Genomic DNA, 23,010 nt, shown 5'->3' on the forward strand with positions numbered 1-23,010 from the left:
AAAAAAAGAAAAAACCAACCAAACCAAACCAACCAACGAAAAAAACCCCACAGCTGAATTTTGGCTGTGAAACAAAATGTCAGAAAAGACACCTACCACTCACACTGGAAATTTGTAAAAAAACTTATAAGGAAGTCCACCTATTTATTTACACATTGAAAAATTATTTTAATTTAGACATTGAAAAAGCCCTAAGTTGACAGACTGGATTCCTTTTTGCTTTCAAGACCCTGAGCTAATCCTCTCATGGGAAGTAAAAGAGGAATTAGCATCAAAGAAATGTTCTGCAGTAAGTAGGGTGAGGTTTTTTCTTGACAGATTTTGATTTATTATAATATTCCAGAATGCAGAGGTCTGTGGTAAGACAGAGATTTTTCTAACTTGGCAAATTACAGCTGAACCAGATTTGCAGGCCTACTATTTTTTTATCATTATGTTTACTTTATTATATTACATTTTGTACTGATAGGGCAAGGAACAGTGAAGACATTTTGTATAGAGTGAAATGTATGGAGAACATGTCCAGTACTAACAATTCTTTAATAATAGAAAAATTACAGAAAATAGGTCTTCCTGTCTGCATTTATTCTCTAGAGACTCTTTATAAATACAGAATCTCATATCTGTATTTATATCCATACATATCCAGTACAAGGACTGGAGTGGGGATAAATCAAAAGTGTGTTATTAAAATTGACTTACAGGATAACACGAAGAAGAAAGGACCATGTAAGCTGACAAGGAATATTGTAAGGACAGAATATGGCAAAAAAATTAGAGAACTTAGACTCTACTTTCTGAAAGAAAGATCTACCACTTCCCTATAGATAGCAAAACTGCCCCAAAAGAACGTGCAATAGATTGAATATGGAAGCATTTACATTTTTCCTAAAAAGAAAATATTGAAGATTTTTAGCTCTCCCTCCTAGTCATTTGTGAAATACTGTGAAATTCTCCAACAAACTGGTTTTATTTATTTAATTTATATTTATCTTTATCGTTATCTTCTTTCTGGACCTTTTGCTTACATCCTTCAAAATTTTCAATTTTATTAATTAAGCTTGTTAGCTTAAACTAGTGTGGTTTTTCTTCCAAAGGAGATATTTAATTGTATTTCATTTCACTATTTCCTTTCTGCCTTATAGAAGGGATTAGAAAGGATTTCCAAAGTACATGGAAAACATCCAGGTACTGTGTGACCTCTTTTCATTGGGGATCACGATAGAGAGAAAAGTTAGAGCAAAACTGAATGTCCTGACCAACGAAATCCCCCTTCTGACAGGCTAAGCCAAAAGCAACCTCAGCCAAATTCTGAACTGAATTTGAAGGGCAGTGCAATGAAGGATGTCTACATCTGCCTTTGAGGAGGAAAAGGAGGAGAAAAATGTTTATGTTACATGCTCAAGGCATGCAGGGATTGCACTGTGAATGTCCAAGCAGGACAAGAATCCAGCTGCAGCCCTGCTCAGTTGCCAGCTGGTACCAACAATTTTCACCTACTCAAGATTAACAGACCCAGTGGTTCAGCTAAGGTAACCTTCTGTGAAATGGTACAACGGGATTTTTCTCTCTTTATTTATATTTTTAATTTTACTTTCTTTCCTGACCTATTTTTTTGAATCTTTCACAACTTGCAGTGATGCTAATTGATCTTGTCATCAGCTCGTATTCATGACACATCTTCACAGACAGCTTATCCAAAGTTAATTTTTAGCATAATATTCATTCATTCATAATTCAAAATTCACGTATTCCAACATAGTTTTAAGGCAGGTATAAGCAGTAAGAAGATTAGTGCTGAATATTCAGATGTAGGTAGAAGAAGGACATCACTCTGTATGAACAGACTCCTCTGCAGTTGTTTACAGAACAAGTGTCAAGTTTTTTTGTGCTTTTTTTGTTTTATGTATAACTCTCTGAAGGCCATGGAAAACATATTGGCTCCAACAAGCTTTAGATGTGTGCAAAGCCAGAACACGGCATCTTATGATCACAAATGTCAATGGTAGCCCCTCTGAGCCCAATGACATCTATCAGTAGTTTCAAATGGCACAGATTGTAGTAATCTGGAGTCTGTTGGAGAGGTTTAAAAGACTCATATTCCTAAAACTCACTCTTCTGCAGTGAGAAAATTACAGAAGTTTACCTTGATCCCATTCAGTAGGAATTCACTCCCCAGCTGGCTGTGCAGTCAGCGTGTTTACAAGGGCAATCTTTACAGGGGAGATGCAAACTTCACCTGCTGGAGTGGATTAGATCACGCAGCTCTAAGGGACTCAAGAACATCCACTGGGAATGTGTGGAGATGCAAACTTCACCTGCTGGAGTGGATTAGATCACGCAGCTCTAAGGGACTCAAGAACATCCACTGGGAATGTGTGGAGATGCAAACTTCACCTGCTGGAGTGGATTAGATCACGCAGCTCTAAGGGACTCAAGAACATCCACTGGGAATGGTCTCAAGACACCATCCAGAAGCTGCACAACGCTTAGTTCAAAAGTCATTGTAAGGAAAAGAAGAAAAGGGGCCTTGACTGAACTTGTTCCCTTCACTTAGTGCAGAGTATTAGCTTTCGGGTAAAAATATTGTCATGGCTCTTCTTTTGTACAGAGCTTTAGGCATTCAGGCATAGGAGCTCTCAGTTAAAGTGAATTACCACTTTAAAAATAAACCATGGCACACAGTGATGAGAGACAGATTATGAGATATAAGTGGCTTAATTGTGCTCTTGTCTAGTTTCAAAATTATGAACAAGTATCCTGGTTAGCTGTAAATGTAATTTTTTTCCCCCAAAATGGAACTGAGTTTTATATCTGTCCAATGCAACTCAAGCCTGGGTGCCCCAAATAATTTATCTTTGTACTGGCTTCAAACTCTCCAGAGATTTCAGCAAAAAAAGATGAACCACTAAAAAGAAATCCATAAAGACATTTGTGATAGCATCAAATATGGCATCAGCATTTATATTTGAAACTGATCTGATAAGAGGAACAATGGGAAACACCTGTAGCAGCTGAATTAAAGCTCTGAGGAGTTTAAGAAAATTAGAACAGGAAAAAGATGGCACTATTGAAGCCGAACTGAAAGCTGAGAGAAAATATCTAATCTGCAACACAGTCTGCTTAGTGTGCCATAACCCAGGACAGGATTCTTCAGCAATAAGTACAGACAGAAGTCAGGTAGGAATTGGAAACACCAGTGAGAACATCACAAAGGAAAGTTCCAGCTGAGTTCATGACTCTGTGGATCAGGCAAAAGGATCAGCAAAGGTGGTGGCACACTACCCCCTTATAGCCTGGGAAAAATTATTTTCTGCAATAGATACTGGAGGAATTGTATCAAAAACTACAAAATTCTTTGACCACACATTTAAAATCATCTTTCATGGTTAGATCTTCCTGACAATTTCAAATATATTTTGTTTTCATATAAAACTTCATTTCATGACAAGAAAATCCTCCCCTATGCCCTTCTGTTCTCCAAAAATTATGGAAACAAATATAAATTAAAATAGGTGATTTCAATTCTGCAAGACTTTTGATGCTCTCCACACACAATAACAAGTTTTAATTCATATTCAGTGCTCCTGATGTGATTAAAAAAAACCAACTCAAACCAAAAGATTCCATGTCTGTCATATCTTCTGGAGTCTTTCTTCGTAACAGTATTCATTATTGCTCAAGTCTGTGTAAGGAACAAATTATACGTGTTTTGTTCTTTTGACAGCTATTAATTTCATTGAAAGCATGGATGTGTAGGCCTGTGTAGACACATGACTTAAGCAAGCAGTGTTTAAATCAAATCTCCTTTTAAAAAAGGTTGATTGACATGGCAGTATGCCATGTGACTGTTTTGTAAATTATAACTTGCATCCAAATAGAAGAAAAAAGTAGTTTGTGTTTTCTTTGAGGCACCTACATCAGGCAAAAGAGTTTCCTCCTTTGAAGAGATTTGTAAATGCCAGAGGTTGGACAAATATGTGTTTGGAAAAAAGAAATAAAAATTGAATGTAATGTATCACTTGTGAGATCCAGAGTGCTTTCTGCTCTCCCTTGAAGAGTGGCTGCACCTGATCCTCACACAGCTTCCAGTGACCATAGCAGCAGCAGTTCATGTTCTCTGGGGCAAGATCTGGAGAGCTCTAGAGTAAAAATACCAAAGATTATCAGCGACATCCATGGGACCACCAGGTTTCTCTAGGTGTAACAACCAAAACACCCTCTGGTTGCAGACTGGGGGGAAGGTTTTTCTCAGAATGTGGCTTTGCCACTGGTTTTCCAAAATTCTGCTCAGTTAGTACCTAAAATAATCCTGCAATATAGTTTTCAGATTTAAGCCCCTGAAGGCAAAAAAGCAAAAGGTCAAATAAAAAGATTTTCAAAGGAGTGAGGCATCCCAGATTTCAGCTTGGCCAGAAGAACCAGAACAGGAACAGTTCTATTCCTCTGGTAATGGTATCATACTCTTCCAGTAGAGGAGTTTGATTTTTCAGGCCACTCAACCTATCCCTCACCCCGAGTATCTGTCTCTTACATATGGGATGAAGCAAGAGCTGAAGTAACCCAGTCCACAGCTCCTCCTCCAGGCCCCAGACTGAATCTCTCCTCTTAAGGAATGCAGCTCTGACCTTTCCTTGCACTTCAGGGATGGTAATCACCTCTGCTGCCTCCCAAAATATTTCAGCATCTACCACAGCTGATTTTGTGTCTTCTGCCAGGACATCTGTCTGCCACAGGGTGTGAACCAGCAGCTTGTTTCAATTTTTTTTTTAATAAAATGTTTCTGCTTTCCCCTGGCCAAAGTAAATGATGCCATTGCATGCTGGCTTGTTATTTTTTATGGGCACTCTTGACAACAGAAGCATTTCACTCTCTGGTAATTTCAATATCATAAAGCTACTGCTATTCTGTTATGGTAGCCTTAATTCCACAGTTGATACAGCATTTAGAAATATCCTTTCCATCAAAATTCAAATGCAGTGGCTGGATTAAATTATTGTTCCTGCCTAAACCTAACAGTGACCAAAATCACACAGTCAGACTCTCATCCCTGTATTCTGACAGAGCAGCTGAAGCCATCTCTGGGCAGGCTGTGGGTTCATCCTCTGCCTGCAGCCATCCCAAACGCCCATTTCACTCTCACAGAATCATTAAGGTGCAATAAGATCTCTAATGTCATCGAGTCCAGCCATTACCTCTGCACCACCAAGTGCACCACTAAGCCTGACTTCAAATGCCACATCCACACAGCTTTTGAACACTTCCAGGAGTGGTGATCCCACCACTGCCCTGGGCAGCCTGGTCCAATACCTGATCACACTTTCAGTGCAGACATTTTCCTTAATATCCGATGTAAACCCTCCCTGATGCAACTTGAGGCTGTTTCCTCTGGTCTTGTCAGTTGTTACTCAGGAGAAGAGACTTCCCCACACCCAGCTACAACCTTCTTTAAGGGAATTTTATAGTGATAAGGTCCTTCACACTTCCCAAGCTCAGAATATTGCTTGGTATTTATGGTATTTAACAAGTATCTGTGACAGGGAATCGTGGAGAAAGATTCTGTACATTTTGACTTGTGCACTAGATTTAGGAAAGGGATTTTTCCACATCACAACCGTTTCCAAAACAAGATTGAAAATCAACCCAATTATATCATAAACTTGCAGAGAATCAGTCACACAAAATCAAGGATATGCCTAATTAAAGGCTTTTACTTGCACTTTTTTGCCCCTGTGTCAGACTCAATCATGAATGCCTTAATAACTAGTTATTTTCTTCCAGCTGACATTCAAAAAGTGATTGCACTTATAGAAGAAAATAGAAACCAAAAAGTAGAGATTTACTATCTACACAGGGAAGCATTGCTAAGGAGGACAGGAGAGTTACACTGTTCAACGGGGTGGTATGACAGGGCTTGAACTCAGCAAATGCTACCAGAGCCAAAGAAATATTGTTGATTAATATTTTATGGTTTTTTCTTGATTCTATGTATGCAAACAGCTTAGTTCATAGAACAAGACTGAGCAAGAAATTATCTGCTATATAACTAAATAAAACCACTTAATTTGATTGTGCAGTTAAATTTTTCACCTTGGAAAACTATACTTCCACTATCATGTTTATGTTTATTTTTCTATAATTTATTCAACATATGTTTTACTATATAGTGGTTCAATAAGAGTTATTGCTTGCTGCAACTCAAGTTTCCAGCCAGCTGTAGATGTCTTTAAACTATTGCTTTTCAGTAAAGGTATCCTAAGTATCCACATTTACAGATGTCACTGCTTTTACAATCATTTCTTCACTTTTAAGCCTAGGCTGTTAAAACCTTTCTCAGACAGGCAATCCACAATACTACAAAAAATGCCTGCTTTAATTTTATTTTCCCCACATCTAATTTAGAGACAATTAAATAACTTTACAACTCACTTCAGGCTTCGTTTTTGTTGTTTGGTTTTTTTTTTTTTAATAGTAGCCATCCTATAAGCAGCTTTATTACTGTGTGGGTCCCTAACCATTACACTGCTATTAATTAGAAGACCACAGTTTATGTGTCAGTGCAGCAGTGAATGGTAAACACAAACTCAACCACTCTTTGCTGCCCAGTTTAATGATAGCTAATCTGTGTTTACCCGTATTCCTTTCCATACCACAACCAGTCAAAGTTTTGACAAGGAAGTTCTTTGCAGATTGCTCCTGTCTGGAAGTCTTCCAAGTCAAATTGCCTGAAACTTATGTGTATATATCATGATGTGTAAAAATGCCTTAACTGCTCCATTTAAGCAGAAAAATAAGTAGATATTTCCTTTTGAAATTGGAACAAGAATTGATCTTAGCAGTTTGTCAAAATCTGTGTTTACCAGAACTTTCTTCTTACCCACAATGCTTAAGAATATTAGGATTATTAATGTTCTTCAGGTATTTTGGCTGGTAATGTAGAGGTGGGGCTGGAGGCTCCACTGGACCATGACAAATACCACAAGTACTCAAGAACATCTTGCTTAAAACAATTTTAACACTCAGTGTGCAAAATAAGCAGCAGTGACTTTTTAAGCTTTTTCTTTTTTTAAAACCATCCAGCTACATCTTTAGAAGACAAAAAGCAAAGCTTCTTCACCTGCCACTCATCCAAGGCTCTTACCACTTTAATGCTCTCTGTAACAATTCTCCCCCTGATTATATCCTATTTTCTTCAGACAATGAAAGTTTCCATCCATTTTCCATCCTCTCATTCCCAGTTGGATTCCCTAAGCACAGCTCCACATCATGTCCTCCCAGACCCCTTTTCTCCCCACTGTGGCTCTCCCTCCTGCCCCTTCCTCACTTCCCATTGTTCCTGTGCCCTTCTGTCCTGTGCTGTGGGTCCTCTCTCAGTCCATCCCACATCTTTTCCCCCGCTTTCATCCTTTAATAACCAGCAAAATTTTCAAACAAATAGTCCTGTTACTAACAACACACAATTTCCAAGGAGTTTGTCTCTCATGGCTGAATAAATTTTAAACTGAATTTACTATGGCTGAAGTGTGAGTGTATCCCTTATGAGAACACTAGAAACTCTACCCAGAGAGAAATACCACCTGAGTGGTATTTAGATAACCAGAAAGGACATAGTTTTGCTCTTATAGAATAACAGAATAGCCAGCACACATTGAACGTCCTTAATTAATATCACAAATATTTTTGAGTGCATGATAAATAAGTCCAGTAAAATTTAGACAAAGAGAATAGTGGGGTGTTGGAAAAATATTTATCTATTTCTTCTAATTAAATAACACTGTTGAAAGCTTGAGTTCAAGATGTATTTGAGTGAAGATGCATGAAAACAAGGCATATAAATCAATCTAAAAATATTAAAAAAACCCAGATGTGGAAATAATAGCAAGGAGATTTTTATCTTTTTTAAATGCAGGGTTGGTTACCTTGTTTGCTGAAAAGAAAAGACATTTTTCTGTTAATGAAGACCAAGTTCTCAAAATGGCAAATAAATGGGTTTTAAAAGTGTCAAATATGTTTTGCCCTATTTGTCAAGGGTATAAATATTCTGCCTGGGAATTATCAAGCCATGAAGTCAGGGTTTTCCACAAGAAATAAATATTAAGGCAATTTATCAGTTCCCACAGGAAATCAGTCATAATATTACTTGTAATTCTTCTTCTGTACCATTAATAATCATGTATGTTAAAACATATACTTTATAATTCATGAGATTTGGACAGTAAAGAAGTTCTGAAATTGGACACACCATTTTAGAAACTCATAAATATACATGACAAAAAAGCCATAAATAGCAACATGTCTATCCAGCTAAGAAATGTGCTACTTTTGTGTTAGTATAATAATGCATTGAAATAAGATCAGCCAACTACTGGTGGCTGATGGAAAACGGGATATAGAGACACACACCCTTGAGTATCAGAGATGATGGTGATGCCTTTTCCTGGTCTTAAAATCAAGAGGCATACACGCTTAGAAGGGGAAAAGGGATTTTACCTTGGTATTTATTTTAAGGATCCTTAGGTGCACGCGTCCAGGTCATGTGCATCGAGATGCACCCCGCCAAATCTATGCCCCAAAAGATCTGGTATAACATTACAGGTCTTACTAATTAGCAGATCTATCAAAGATTCCCCAATGAGAGGCTCAAGTGAGCCCCCCCCCTCCCCAAGGAAATTTCTCCTGGATGGTTCTATCTTGGTTTACAGAATATGTTCTGGAGAGGACCTTGGGGTCTGGGGCACACTGATCCCTAACTACGAAGCTTCTAAAATGTTGAGTCTCTCAGCTTGACAAACAAGTCCAAGAATGCAGGCAAAAAGCACTAAGAATGCAGAAGTTGTAAAAAGGTACAATAGGGGTATGAAAGAAAAGGCAAAAATCTTTATGGCATCATTTCCCCCTTTTAGAGACTAAAAAACTACCTTGCTAATGTGCAATGTTAACCATTGGTCTGATTCATTGCCTCTTAAAATCAGAAGAATAATGCAGATTCTATATAAAGGTTCAAACTCAGTCTTCTGTGGTTTTTCTGGGGGAGAAAAAAAACCACAGAAGAGAAAAAACAGGGTTTATAATATTATTGTTTTGAATCTCTTCCTGATGAGACACAATGCTAGAGCTTGTAACAAAATAAACTGTTCTTGCTTTCAAAGAAGTGTTGAAGTTAGAACTAGGACCATGTAAAGAATTTCAAAGAGTCTTGAACCAAGGAATGTTCTGAGGTGCCTGACACTAAGGTTGTGCATCCAGCATCCTGGAAGGCTTTCCAGACTTTCCTCTAAATTAGGGACAGCAGGAAGCTGTGCTGCACTTCCCATGTCAGCTAAGAGCTCTGACCCCATGGTCCTGGCTGCCTGGGGTAAGGATGGGTTCTGCTTTTTCACTATTCCTTGCTATGGAACTTTTGATAAAACTAATATAATGCCACAAGAACTCTTCAGTTTAAATGGATCTTTGCTTTTAGATGAAAAGCCACTCAGAGCAAAAAAAAAAAAAAATACCACCTTGTTCTAACAAACAGGAGATGCTGTCTATTGCTCAGGCTTTACAATGATTGACTTGTATGGGGGCTGGAAAAATGAACACCTGGAGCATTTTACTGTTTCCATGTTCCACAGGGAAAGAGAAATTTATTTCCCACAGCAGTGGCATCCTCTACTCCATTTAGGCTGGAACAAAAGGGGGAGGGGGTGAGGGGGGGAAGCAAATGGAGCAGAGAGACAAGAAAAGAACTCTTATTATTCTGGTTCTGTCACAGATACAGGAAACTTGTGAGGGACCAGCTCATCAGAAAGAAAGATTTCCACCCACACTGCTGCACATAGGTCAGCCCAGTGAGTGCACAGCATAGTCTGTGTGATGGAAAATAGCACAGGGATAGTGCTGGGAAAGGGAGGGAGGCACTGAAGGGGAACTGCTCAGTGTGTGGGGCAGGTGGGTGACACCTGGGGCTGCTCCCTGCAGACAGAGGCTCTTATGGTCACAGTCAGCCTGGGGGATTTGGGTCTGGCCACTGCTGACCTTTGCCATGATGTTGGGAGCCACTTTGGCTAATGCCCCCTCCAGCAGTGCTTCATAAAGCCCTTGGGAAGGATAACTTCTGGGGGCCCTGGTGTTCTTGTAACTCCGTGGTGCAAACCAGCTTAGGAGTGCTTTTCCTGGATGGCTAAATCAACGGGGATATCACATTTACTGTTCTGGGGGAAGTGCTTCATGTTTTCCTGAGGCTCTGAGCTTAAGTATTTTGATAGCTAAACAGTATCTGCAGGCTGACTGCCATTTCTGAAGGAGTGCCAGACAGTGAGGGATCATACAGTTGAATTTCTGAGACTTAGATGGAGAAAAGGAAAAGAATAAAACAAGTGGAAGTAGTAGCAGGAACTGTGTTACCACATGGCATTTGGAAGTGAATCTTCAAATCAACAGTCTGACTAATGCATGAGTCATTATTCATATTTAAAATAATTGCTAAAAATAACCCCAAAACAAAACAAACAAGTCATGTGAAATTTGAGTAATATATGTATACAAGTTTTCCATACAAACTAAAAATCACCTGTTCTTAAGCCTTATAAACTGACTTTTGATCAAAAAGCAGACACTAAATTAATAAATTACCCATCTGTGTAGTTCAACCCTCATTTTATAGCTTGTGCCCAAATTTAGATCTTGTGTATAGATTTACTCCTCTGCTACTGCATCCTAATATCACAAGCAATCCCTCAGAAAAGACAGCTCATAGACTTCTGCAAACAGCCAGCTGAATTAAACCTTAGCAGTGCTAACCTCAAAGCTTAATTGATTACAGTGAAAATTAAAGCAGACATATTCCAACCCCAAGATTTATTAGACTACTGTACCAGCAATAGGTTCCTATCCCACTAGGGTCAATATAGACTTTTTATACTTGCAAACAGGAAATACAATATAATTGCACTTCAGAGTTAGATGGATATCAGCTAAGAAAGGACTATGAATGTGCATAGCTAGCAGAAAATGTTATAGGTTCAAAAATTGAACAATGAATGGAAAGCATTACAGGAAAATTATCTGAGATCCATAAATTGCTTTGGATTTAGAGCAAGCACATCAATGGGTGAGAAATAACATCAGAGAATTTAAATTACTTTGTTGTTCAGATACTGCCTAAAATAGCAACCATTTAAATATTAAAGAAAATAATAATTTGTCACGTTATAAATAATTATGATGGTTTTTAGAAACAAGAGAATGTTTAGAAGCTTTATGGTACCTGAATCTTGATACAATGCTTTGACAACCAAAAAATAGCCTTATCAACTGAGAAAATTCTTTCTGGAAAAAACTACCTGAAAGCAGTTTTGCAGAAGCAGATTACTAAATTATTTTTTACCAGTCTGTCAGAGGTTCACAGTACCTTCATCTGCTTCCCAGGTCTTTGCAGTAAGTGACTGCAGAAAACATCTATGCAAAATTCAAGAATTATTGGCTGTGTTTTGAATACACCAATGTGCACATGTAAAGAACTCTGTCAGCAGGGTCAAGTTGGTTATTTACCACAGTAGGAACAGTAGAGGAGGAAAAAAACCCTTAAGTGCCCATCTGACTGAAAACACATTATTATGACAAGATGGATGAAATTTGAAGATGTCAGATTGTCTTAAATCACAGAAAAAGACAAAAAAGGGGAGGTTGAGGGTGAAGTATATTAAAAAAAAATCTGTAAAACCCAGTCTTTTAAAGCAGAAGCAGGGTGAAAGGTTGATATGATCTCAGAGAATGACCCCAGAAGATGAAAAGGGTTTCAGAAAAGAGCAGATGTGGCTACAGACATAGGTGGATGTCCCTAATCTAGAACAGTAACACCCAGGACAGGAATATTCTGTCCAAAGTACATTTTAATGATGAGGAAACACATTTCGAAAATTGTATACAAATCTGTTTATAGTGTTTCATCATCTCCTTATTTCTCTTTAGTTAATTAATACAAAGAACAGTCCATTTTCTATCTTTTTCTTTTTTTTTTTCATTCTAACCTCACATCTACGTTATTTCAATTACCAGATAAGAGACAAATTGTTAGCACCCATGGAAGTATGGAGCCTGTGGGACTGAAAGTCCTCCAGGGAATCTGTATCAGCTCAGAACTCTATGCCAAAACTGTGAAGGAGAAGCCACTAGGAAGGGAATAGTATCATACAGGAAAAGTCTGAAATGAAAGTGATGCCTTTTCCTGGTCTTAAAATCAAGAGGCATACACGGTTAGAAGGAGAAAAGGGATTTTACCTTGGTATTTATTTTAAGGATCCTTAGGTGCACACGTCCAGGTCATGTGCATCAAGATGCACCCCAGAGTGTATCTCTGTCTGCCCCTCCCCCAACACTGGGTATAACATTATAGGCTTTACTAATTAGCAGATCTATCAAAGATTCCCCAATGAGAGGCTCGAGTGAGCCCCCCTCTCCAAGGAACCTTCCCCTGGATGGTTCTATCTTGGTTTACAGAATGTGTTCTGGAGAGGACCTTGGGGTCTGGGGCACACTGATCCCTGGCTACGAAGCTTCTAAAATGTTGAGTCTCTCAGCTTGACAAACAAGTCCAAGAATGTAGGCAAAAAGCACTGGGAATACAGAAGTTGTAAAAAGGTATAACAGGGGTATAAAAGAAAGGGCAAAAATCTTCATGGCATCAAAAGAAGTTGAGTAGTCTGGGCCCTAAAAACTGCACTGAACTGAACTGTGTTCAGCCTACATTCCACATTTCATTGCAATATTAGAGATGAGGATACAATCGAGTCAATCCAAGCACAACCCTAAACCCACGTGTTTCTGGTGGGAAGTGAGCAGAGCGGCCTCGATTTACATCAGGTCACCACCTGGCTCTGGAGAGCTCTGAAAACACAGGTGGCACTGTAGAAAGGAACAGGGAAACCTTATTGTTCACATAGAAATGTGGAGCTCACACTGGGATCAGGTGTTTGCTGTCCTGCTCAGCACGGTTATGCAGGAGGGAGAACAGCTCCTCATTCGCTTTGAGACTTTACTGCTCCTGCAGACCAAACACAGTGTGACAACCCCCTCAGGTAGCACAGAAAGTTATGAAATTAGGGGCAACTACTGAACAGACTTTTTTTAAATTTTGTGAGACATTTAAATTCTAATGTGTGATATTTAGTGATAAATTCTTAAAATTCATACATCCTTTTCACCTTCACTTTTCATTTGGGTTTGGTTGTTTTTTTTTTTTTTTATTTTTACAGACCAACTTTGAGGATGGGAATATTTCTTTTACTGTTTTCCCACTGAAGATTTTCCTTTCATTGCTGTTGCATACATGTGGTACAAAAACAAAGGCTATCAACTCTGATTACATTATTTACAGTACCAGAAACCCCACAAAACAAATGCAGTCCAAACACATTATAAATTCAGTGAATGATAACAACCTAAATATAAACAAGCTTCCATATAATTGCTAATGTTTTCTAAATTAGATTTACTCAAGCATACACATCCTTGTAGGTAGTGTTCAAGTGAACCTCTCTCCTAAGAGTGTGTCCACCAGGAAACTGAATGGCTCAAAAGAGGTGAATGATTCAGATGCATCATCAGGAACAACAAGATCCCAGTGCATTTAGTCATATTTCACTGCCTCCTACATAAGTAATTTAATTTATTTGCTATGCTCTCAATCCACTTCTCCATTATTACCAAAAGAACTGAGGCTTGAAAATCATCTAAGTATCCATGGATATAGAAATACATTATGACAGGTGACTGTGCAAAGAGGTGTGGTGGGATGAGGTTTATTCCAGCCTGCTGTGACTCTTTTTTAGCAGCTATCCTGTCTCCCTCTTTAGTCACTGAGTCTCTCCTCGGAGAGCAAGAAATGCCCTCTGGCACTGATTGTATATTGGGTTTGGATACATTAAGTCCCTCTAATTCCCCTTGGCTAAGATGCTGAATATAAGTCACACTAGGCACAGAGCCTTTGGTAAAATTCAGTACATCGGAGTCCAGGTCCAAAGGCTTTAAATTATTAGATTCATTCTTAGCAACCAGAAACTCTGTGACTTGGGTAAACAAACCTCTCTATATTCCTGGAATTGAAGGCAATCAAATTTCATTTTCTTTTAGACAGTTTATTTGCTATTAGTGTCACAAATTGAGTTTATTATCAAATATTCCTGTGGGACAACCAAGACTGGGCCTTTGTATATGCAGCACATGCTGCACAACACAGCAAATTAACCTGGGAGCTCTCTAGTCTCCGTGGCTCCAGGCTATGTTGCAACTGAAAATCTTAGGGGGATTTGAGGGTCTTGAATGAAAGATTATGTTTCAGTTTAGAATAGGTGTTGCTGACTATCTGAATGTGTTATTGCCAAAAGAAAAATGATTTCCCCTGTCTATCTTTTTGGATTTTTTTTTCTTTTTAATGACTACAATAAATTTCTTTGACATACACCTTAATTATAGAAAGCATTACCAAAGTGTGTGGTGGCATAGGAAATACAGATGTTAAAATCACAAGTGACACTAAGCACAGAAGGGTCTCAAGCATGTTGGAGGACAGGTCTACAATTCAAAATGATTTTGACAGACAGAAAACACTCCAGACCAAAAATAAGATGCCATTCAATAAAGATAGCTGTAAAGTTTAACACTTGGGCAGGAAGAATAAACTGCAAAAATACTGGATAGGGAACAATTCACTAGGCAATGGTGATGCTAAAAGCAAACTAGGAACTGGAATAGCTCTCCAACCCCAAGGTACTGAAAAAAAAGGAAAAGGTTAAGGGAGGATTCATAAGTGGGCCTATTCTTTATTGGATACAGGACAATGGCCTCTTCAATTCACAGACCAGAGCATCAGCTGTGGTTCATATTGAGAACTGCTCTTCAACAAAGATGAGAATAATGGTCCGCAGTGTCATTTTCTGATTTCTCAGAAGAGATATTTTCATTTTTAAAAGAAGTCCAGAATGTGCACATTTTTCTACAAAATAACATTACTGCCTGTATTTGAGAATATAAGAAATAATTTACCTTCTGAATTATTGTTTCCCATTTAATACAGAGGTGACCAAAAAAAGAAATCTTTCACATCAGCCAGGAATTTGACATGTTTTTAATAGCACATAAAATAACTGGTACTGCTGTATCCAATCTATGCATTAAAAACAAAAACAAACAAACAAACAAACAAACAAAAAAAAAACAACAAACAAAAAAAACCCATAAAAAATGCATGTAAAAATTCTGAAATGTTTTATTCCATTTTGCTGACCTGAAATGAAATGTTTCATTTCAGCTGACCATTAACTGAGTTGGCCAACCTCAGTCCCTTTGCTGCCCAGTGCAAACAACAAAACCATGGCCCTCCTTGGCCAGGTTTCAGTTCCCCTTCCTTATTGTTGGCTCAAACACACAAGAACTTGGGTTGCTCAGAAGAAAATGGTTTCCTGACAGAGAATTTCACTGACATAGACTTCTCCTTTGCAGAAATGCTGGACTTAAAGGAAAACCCATTTAGCAGTGAGAATGGATTTGAAATGTAACCAAAGATCCTCAGATTTTTACCCTTGTCAGAAAAAAATATTATTCTTCCATCCTGACTAATGTTACTTATCTCCCAGAGCTAGAGGTCTATCTTTAAATCCTTGTGCATGCAGAGCATCCCACAGGAAGCTCAGATAACCCAAAACTGCTAAACATCCCTTCGTGGAGAAAGATCCTGTTGCCCATCCTCTCTCCATCAGCCTGCTGATTCATTAAAACACACAAAAGGTCACAATTCCAGTGTGACTCCCAGTATAACACCATAGGTTTCAGGGTCTTCCAATCTTTTTCCAGTGAGGTTTAGATTTTTGCAGCTGGAAAGTGAAAGAGAGCTCTACCGTTGACTTTCGGAAGGATATTTGCAGATCAGCTCTTTGTAATTTGCACTGAATTATTAATGCTGAGCTGACTGATTAATTCAGAGTGTGTGTGCTGGTTCTACCCGAGCGTACTGTGCTCCACAGAGCAAAGGAAATCGGAGCAGATTGAGAGGGGCAGAACTTGAGCAGCTTCTTTGCTGACCCCTGCAGTCACAAGCTCATCCTGTCAGGTTCTGCCTTGGACTACATCTATTTTGTACCCTGTTTGCACAACACGGAGCTCAGGAGGAAGTTAAATATGGCCTAAGTCTACATCCTAATGCAATTCTAATGCACCACATTATTTCTAGTAATAATCTCCCCCACAGAAAGAACTGATGCATATTATCAAGCATGAATATATTTAATGATTTAAAAGAGAAATGAGTTCATTAAAATACTCATTCACCTCAACACAGTGAGAAGACAGAGGAACAGGTGAGGAAATCATTTTGGTTTCTCAAACAATAAAAAATGAAATTGAAGTAACTATTTTGATACCAATTATTATATTCACATCTCTGTTTTCAAAGATTAAAAAATATTAGACATTGACCAATCTACCCGTCTGAGGTGTACCTATATCATACATACACACATGCCAACACTGAGGTTTATGTTCTCCAAATTTTCTAATGCATGGCTTCCTTTCCTGGCATATGCCTCCTTCTTGATTTGCTGCCTTCTCCAGCCCCTCTGGGCTTCCCCTGGGGCTCCCCAGCCCTGGGACCCTTGCTACTGCTCTCTCTCTCCCACTCCTGAGCCAACTCATTCTCTTCTACAAATCTGTGCCCCCATTTCTTAATCCCAGACCTCTGCTTTTGCCTCCAAGATCAGATATGTTTTCTACAACTCCTACTCCACATCCCCACCTCCACTTTGATTTTCCTTCCTCCTCCTCTCTCTCAGTGATTTTGGCTCTGCCTCAGCTCCTCACACCTGCCTCCCACACCTTGCTGGACTCACTGCTGGGCTCCCAGTTCAGTCCCAGTGCACTCTGACCATTACCAGTACTTGACCCCCTTCCCTAGGGAGCAGCTCCCATCTGCTGGGGGTCCTTTAATGATGCCACCACTAGGGCATCCTCCTCTGCTCTATCCATCCTATGCCAGCTGCTCTCTCCCTGAGTAGGGGGATCAAAGTAAAAATATGGAACTTCTGACAATTTTCTGAGCTGTACAAGACCAAGAGTTTCTATTCATGAGAACACCACACTATTTAGAGCAACAGGTAAAAACAAACAACTAACAAACAAAAAGAACCCCTAATGTACTCAGCTTGTTTTGGAAATCACATAGATCTACCAGGGAAAAGAACTACTGTGAACTCCTAATGATATATAAATATTCCCTCTGGGAAAATAAATAAAACAATGCTCTTTTTGTAATGGTAGATATAAAATCTCATAATATAAAAAACCCACCTTGATAGTTTTTAAGCTTCTCTGTGTTTCTTGAAGATGTTTATATAATGAAGAATTTCTGAAGCAGGTGAATACTAAAAGATAATGAATCATAGTTCCTTACTTGAGTGATCAGAGAACATGCAGACCCCAAATAAGTTGGATTTGAAGAGCATTAGTCCTATCTAGATAAAACCAGATTTTTCAGACAGGTGTTTGGTACTTAAATAGACAATGTCTCATCAGCCAATTGAAACTTCAGCTGCTGTTTATTGGACACTTGCTCTTTCAATCTAAAAATATAATGAGTGTTTTGTCTGACTATTGATACCTTTCAGAAAAAGTTTAGTTGCCATATGAACGTGAACTAAGGATGATGGAGAGGAGAGGAATCCATGTAAACTATTTAAAACACCATCACATTGCAGAGTAAATCTATTTGTCCTAATGAAACAGGTGATGAATACAAATACCAGACAAAAATATTCTAATGCTAATCAGACATAGGATTAGAATCAGATTTTACTGCAGTTACCAAAGAAGATAAAGCCTTTAGGAAAATGAATCACCACACATAAGAAAAATTAGGTTTCCATGCTTCATCCAGGTGAGATCCTCAGGCAGAGGAGGCCCAGTCAACTCTCACACTGCAGCTGGCATTTTCTGTCTAGTTATTCTGTTTCTTTCCTTAGACATAATAGTGAAAGAAATATAATATTCCAGGCCTGCAAAAGAAAATTCCAGTGACAATATTTGTATCCATCTTCACATGAAGAAAGGCTGAGAATTCTTGACTTCTGCAAGTCAGCCTGTGCCTATGTATAAGATTTCTTGATCTATGCAGACTGAAACAAAGGAGAACAAATTGATGGCTAACTGGAAGACTGAAAGGTTAACATCAGTTCTGAATTAAAGCTATGAAAAGGAAAATTATTTCTGAATATTGAAAAAATATTTTTTAATTATGTGTTCTGTTAAACAACAGGGGCACGTGCACTCGTGGAAGCAGAATTATGAGGTGACATTTTATAATTGAGTGGGAAAACTAATTTTAAGCATCCTTCAGGGCATAATTTTTCATTGGATAAAATACAGGAATGGTATTTTATTTTAAATTGTTTTTATAATTCTAAGATGAACTGAAAAATTACTGGTCTTTAACCACTGCCTTTTCTATTACTACTTTTTCAATCAAGTTTTTCTTTGTTAAATCTCCCCTTTGATCGGGTATTTCTGATAAGACAGGACTTGCTCTGGGTTTTCAAATGTGCAGCAGGAAGACATGCAGACAGCTGAAAGGGCTTTTTAGAATCGTTAGATACCTAACAGCAACATTAAGTGCCTAAAGTCACAAAAATACAGGTCAAATTTTCTACTCCAAACTCTCTAGCAGCATTTACAGACCTGTAAAATTCCCTTCTATAGAAGGGTCTTTTCCTTATAAGTATTGCCCTTTCCAGATTTAGTATCTGCTGGGCATGAAAATACAAACAAATTAAACTTAGAATAAGGCAGCAAATACCACAGATTTTAGGTGATTCCCCCTTGCCCATGATCCTCTTCCATCACTGTGATGGGTCCCAAACCTGGTCTCTGACAGGAAACTGAAAAATTCCTCTTAAAGTACCATGGCTTGGCCTACAAAGATGGCAGCATATAAATGTCTTCAAAACTTCAGTTTAATACATTCTCTGGGAGCATTTCTGTTGTATTTTCTCTGTACATGTGTGATTCTCTTCCACTCTAATTTTTCAGCTTTAATTTGTCCTCTCTGAGCATATCATCCATTGTTAGGTTTTACTTTTTTCTTAAGATGAAGGGGAAAGCCTCAGTCAAGCAGACTCTTATGAAACCAGACAAAAGAAAGAACTAAAATTACAATAGACAATAAGATAATGTTAAGAAAAAAACCCTGCAATTTTGTGAGGAAAAATCTATATATTCTTTATCCCTGTAAACAGCTGCAATATCCTCAGGATATTTCCTCCTGTGCCCATTCACTCACACAGCTGCAACATCTTCAGTTCCTGTATCTAAACAGAGATTTTTATCAAACTACCCAATTAAAGTAATCTGAAAAGAGGGGGAGAAAATGCCTTATATAGTTCACCGTTTTTGCCCAGAGGGCAGGTAAAGAACCATCTTTTTTTTTTTTTTCTGTATGTAGGCAAGTAATATAAATAAGAAAGGATAAATAGATTCCCTGCCTATATTTGTATCAAAATGGCTATGGTTTCTCATTTCAGATTCATTATTTTGGCTATTTTTATTGAATTATGCCCTGTCACTGTTAATTCAAATAATGTGAAAGTTTTACTGGGGTTTGTTTTTTTAAATACCTGTAAAAACTTCCTTGGCGTTGATAGAAGCAGACATAAGTCAATAATGAGAGTTAAAAAAAACCCAAACCTGTCTCAAGAGCTATTCTTTACTGGACAGAACTAGAACAATTGAATGTTGAATTCTTTCAATTCAGAATAAATTATGCAGAATAGAGGAGATCCAGAACATTTCATTACGGCTTTTCAGAGTTACAAAATATTAAAAAAAAATTTAAAAGACCCCATTAAATAACAATGGCTCAGGGGTTTAAACCTTCATTTCACAAAAAATTAAGAAGAAAATTACTTTAATGAGAAAAAGATGCAACTACTCAAGTAAGTGTACCCAAAATAAGAGTATGAATGCCTACCTGACTGAATAAATCCTCTAACTAAAAAATTCCTCTTATAAACCCACCTGGAACAGGTTGTTGTGAACAATTAATAATTTTGGCTCAGAAATTCAGTGGTTCAATCCTACTATGCCAACCAAATTTCTTGCAAAAATGTATAAGAAGTTCAGAAACTGGCAAAATTAGCACATTATTTGGTTTGATTATACTGTCCTAATGTAGGTATAGTAAATATAGTAATTGAATGAAAAATGTGTCAACAGAACCACCAAATTTTGATAGCGGGATTAAAATTGTAGTTTAGATTAAGAAGAATAAAGTGTTTCAATGCTTGTGGCCAGCATGCCAGAGGCAGTGAAGCAGTGACACATCAAGTGAGATGCATCTTTCTCTAGGCTTCCCCAATAACTTGGGACACTGAATGAGTTCAGTCAGACAGGCTGGTGGGGATGATGGAAGAGGTGCTATAAGCACTCGTTCACTGACTAAAGCAGCCTTTCTGGCTTTGAAATGAACTGATCCAATATACAGAAGGTTTTCCTATTCCAATTCAACCAGAATTTTAAAGCCACCCTCAAGCGTTCTGAATCAAAGGTAACATAAAAACCGCTTTTAGGAAAACTGAGGAAAAGAGCATCAAAACTTCAAACCTCTGCCAAACAAAGGAAATGAACAAAAAGAAATCCCAGAGCAGAATTATACTCAATGAAATCCTGCATTAATGTTTAATCTGTTGAGCCACAGGGTACCTTGTAGGCAAGTCAGTTAATTTTTTTCCTGCACTGCAATTTCCCCACATATAAAATAGGACAGAAACATTTACTTAGTTGCAGTGGTTGTGAGAATTTAAACCCTGCACACATCCCTGCTTTGCAGGCAGCAACAGCCATTTGCACAGTGCTGGGCTGGGGGAAGTATCATTAATCATAAAGAACATTAATCATAAAGAAGAGATCAAACATTTTTCTGAATTGTTCTGACAAAGGTAATTAATGCTAAAATCCAAGAAAGAACTTCAGTCTACTTGCAGTTCTTCCAGCTTTGGGCATCTCGCTGACCTGCCTAAATCAAAGGCCTCATCATTCTCTGCTCCCTCTGCAGCTTTTTGGGTGGGAGTGATGCTCCAGATTGCATTCCAGATCCTGCCTGGTACAAATCACCCTCTGCAGCTGCCTCCTCTCCACACACAGTCTCAGGTGAGCACTTCAGGTGTCCCAGTTTCAAACAACAGTTAAAAAACCTTCTTAAGGGAGAATTCAGGTAATAAATCCAAAAATTATGGTAGGTATTCCAATGTAACTGGGAACCATCCAACTTTTAATCTCCAAAACTCAGGCTTCATTTTTAACAGCACAAATGTCAGCTCTTGCACTAACAATGTCTTACCAGCACCCCCAGATTTGTGTGTAACACTCCATGCCCTGAAAACTCCAGTTTAAGACTGGCTTACACCCAGTTTTACCCATGCTGCAGGTGCATCTCTTAAAGCTCTTATATTTACACTGATCTATGGTGCATTCATAAACAAGCATGCTTTTACTCTATTCCTTAATTTCATGTAAAATTTGAGGACTTGGAGCTGTCGTGCTGGGACACATGCAACAGAGGTTAGAATTTTCACTGTTAACGAGGACACAATTTAATGACCCTGAGTATGGGTTGTAAGAGACAATGCTATGCCAAGTTAATGGTGTTTTCCTGCAAAAGCCAATTACTTTAGTCTACAAGGATAATGTATTTCATAGGAACAAGACAGGGTCACAGAAAGATTTCCATATTTTATAATTATCTTTAGGAAACAAGCAAGGGGAAATACAAAAAGTGTTGCTGATAATACAAGGCACCAGGAAAAAAACCCCAAAAAACATAGGTGAGGCTCCTGTAAGAGGATTTGTTGCTAGGAGCAGGATGGCTTCACTATCAAAAATCCTTTTCTGAAGACAGAAAAGGAGGAAATAAAAATAATTCTTCAACAAAACAGCTAAAAATATCTTTCAAATGTTCTTCCCAATTTCAAGCATTGGTAGGAGTGTTGAGGCTTTTCCCCCCCTCTCATGTCTCCATTTTCTCTTTTTTATTGGTTGACTATTTCCCTCTCAAAACTTTTCCTATCAATATTTAAAAAAAAAAAAAGTTTTCTTTGCTGAAAGAACAGTAGTACTGAGAAAATCGCATATATTTTCAAACCAAGAGAAGCCAGTTACATCCACTGACCCATTGATTTTTCAGCTACAAGGTAATTATAAAGCCTCTGGGTTCTTAGCAACGCATGGAAGAAGAAAAAAGAGTTTAAATCATATTCTTCTCCAGTGAGATATTCTACTTGGAAATAGATTTTTATTTAAAGGAATATTATGAGGGAAAAAAACCAGAAACAACCTAACTTCAGTCAGTTCTCTTCCTGTCTACTATTGTTGAGGCAGCGTCAATGGTTCCCCAGGGCAGGTGATTGACTCTCCCAGATTCTACAGCTCTCTGTAACAGCTCTAAAAAAGAGAAGCAACTTTTTGGAGAAATACATTTATGAAGTTACAGAGTGCCACAGGTTGGAGTTTATTTGCCTGTGCTCTGAATTGTATCAGGTATGTCTTAGCAGAACTGTCCTTAATGCAAATAACAAGAATATGAAAGCTTCAATGGCTCCCCTCAGACCTTTCCATTGAAATGCAACATAGTCATGTACCATGCAGAAGCTGCATATTAAAAAAAAAAGAGAAAAAAATTAAAAATCCATATTTTTCTCAAAGTAGAACTTGTGTCTAAATGATGGAATCGTTTTACAGTGGGAAAGCAACTATATGTCCTCATATTCACTTTTTCCTTGAGCTGCATGTTCAATTATTGCTTAATCAGGAAACACCTTTCTACTTCCTATAAAATATTGGTTCACTTCCTAGTTAGACATCTCTGTGTGCTGGCACTCAGCCCAAAGATATTATTGTGGCTTCTCCCTGTACTTCAGAAATCTCACAAGCAGCCTGCTGGATGTTTCAGGTGTGATGGTTTAATTATGAATAAGGGTAACAGGGTTGCCTGGG

At 38.1% G+C, this 23,010-nt stretch overlaps 1 long non-coding RNA gene across 9 annotated transcripts in view; it reads left to right on the forward strand.

Moving 5' to 3' along the window:
- LOC125333040 overlaps window positions 1-23,010 on the forward strand; it is a 181,655-nt gene that overhangs the window by 77,693 nt on the left and 80,952 nt on the right. The window contains exon 6 of one of the 9 annotated variants that reach the window (XR_007206729.1): window positions 21,012-21,168. The exons of 7 other annotated variants lie outside the window; for them this stretch is intronic. This is a non-coding gene — a long non-coding RNA (uncharacterized LOC125333040). The remainder of the gene's footprint in view (window positions 1-21,011; window positions 21,169-23,010) is intronic. One more of the 9 variants, XR_007206737.1, reaches the window with a different exon arrangement.

The sequence above is a fragment of the Corvus hawaiiensis genome, chromosome 14 (genome assembly GCF_020740725.1).
Source record: "Corvus hawaiiensis isolate bCorHaw1 chromosome 14, bCorHaw1.pri.cur, whole genome shotgun sequence".
Lineage (NCBI taxonomy): Eukaryota > Metazoa > Chordata > Aves > Passeriformes > Corvidae > Corvus > Corvus hawaiiensis.